The sequence below is a fragment of the Doryrhamphus excisus genome, chromosome 7, assembly GCF_030265055.1.
Source record: "Doryrhamphus excisus isolate RoL2022-K1 chromosome 7, RoL_Dexc_1.0, whole genome shotgun sequence".
Taxonomy (NCBI): Eukaryota; Metazoa; Chordata; class Actinopteri; order Syngnathiformes; family Syngnathidae; genus Doryrhamphus; species Doryrhamphus excisus.
In genome coordinates this window covers 13,039,996-13,041,525 of record NC_080472.1, presented here as the reverse complement: position 1 = coordinate 13,041,525, position 1,530 = coordinate 13,039,996, and positions in this window count along the sequence as shown.

Here is a 1,530-nt window from a genome sequence, read left to right as displayed (position 1 = left end):
GCGAGTTGAGTGCTTTTTTGGACGTGGCACACATGTGCCATATATGGAGAAAATTTTTACCACAAAGCCTATAGGTTGCTTGAAATACATTATCACAGCGAGAGAAACACATTTTCTCATTTTAGCTGTAACTCCACAGCAGTGCTTCTCAGCCACACGAAACTGTTGCAGATAGAACGGGATGAGAAGCTGCGTCAGGCACACTTGGAATGAGCCTGCTGGCACCTTCTGCTGGTTTACAATGACACGCCGTATCATCCTTTGCTCACAATGTATTTGAGAGCGAATAAAGTGCTTTTTTTGAACAACGGTTGTGTGAGCCAAGCAATAAAGCACATCACACTAAATGTGTTCCATAAGTGCCAAAACGCTTTTCTCTGAGCGAGTGGAGTGCTTTTTTGGACGTGGCACACATGTGCCATATATGGAGAAAATTTTTACCACAAAGCCTATAGGTTGCTTGAAATACATTATCACAGCGAGAGAAACACATTTTCTCATTTTAGCTGTAACTCCACAGCAGTGCTTCTCAGCCACACGAAACTGTTGCAGATAGAACGGGATGAGAAGCTGCGTCAGGCACACTTGGAATGAGCCTCCTGGCACCTTCCGCTGGTTTACAATGACGCACCGTATCATCCTTTGCTCACAATGCATTTGAGAGCGAATAAAGTGCTTTTTTTGAACAACGGTTGTGTGAGCCAAGCAATAAAGCACATCACACTAAATGTGTTCCATAAGTGCCAAAACGCTTTTCTCTGAGCGAGTTGAGTGCTTTTTTGGACGTGGCACACATGTGCCATATATGGAGAAAATTTTTACCACAAAGCCTATAGGTTGCTTGAAATACATTATCACAGCGAGAGAAACACATTTTCTCATTTTAGCTGTAACTCCACAGCAGTGCTTCTCAGCCACACGAAACTGTTGCAGATAGAACGGGATGAGAAGCTGCGTCAGGCACACTTGGAATGAGCCTCCTGGCACCTTCCGCTGGTTTACAATGACGCGCCGTATCATCCTTTGCTCACAATGTATTTGAGAGCGAATAAAGTGCTTTTTTTGAACAACGGTTGTGTGAGCCAAGCAATAAAGCACATCCCACTAAATGTGTTCCATAAGTGCCAAAACGCTTTTCTCTGAGCGAGTGGAGTGCTTTTTTGGACGTGGCACACATGTGCCATATATGGAGAAAATTTTTACCACAAAGCCTATAGGTTGCTTGAAATACATTATCACAGCGAGAGAAACACATTTTCTCATTTTAGCTGTAACTCCACAGCAGTGCTTCTCAGCCACACGAAACTGTTGCAGATAGAACGGGATGAGAAGCTGCGTCAGGCACACTTGGAATGAGCCTCCTGGCACCTTCCGCTGGTTTACAATGACGCGCCGTATCATCCTTTGCTCACAATGCATTTGAGAGCGAATAAAGTGCTTTTTTTGAACAACGGTTGTGTGAGCCAAGCAATAAAGCACATCACACTAAATGTGTTCCATAAGTGCCAAAACGCTTTTCTCTGAGCGAGT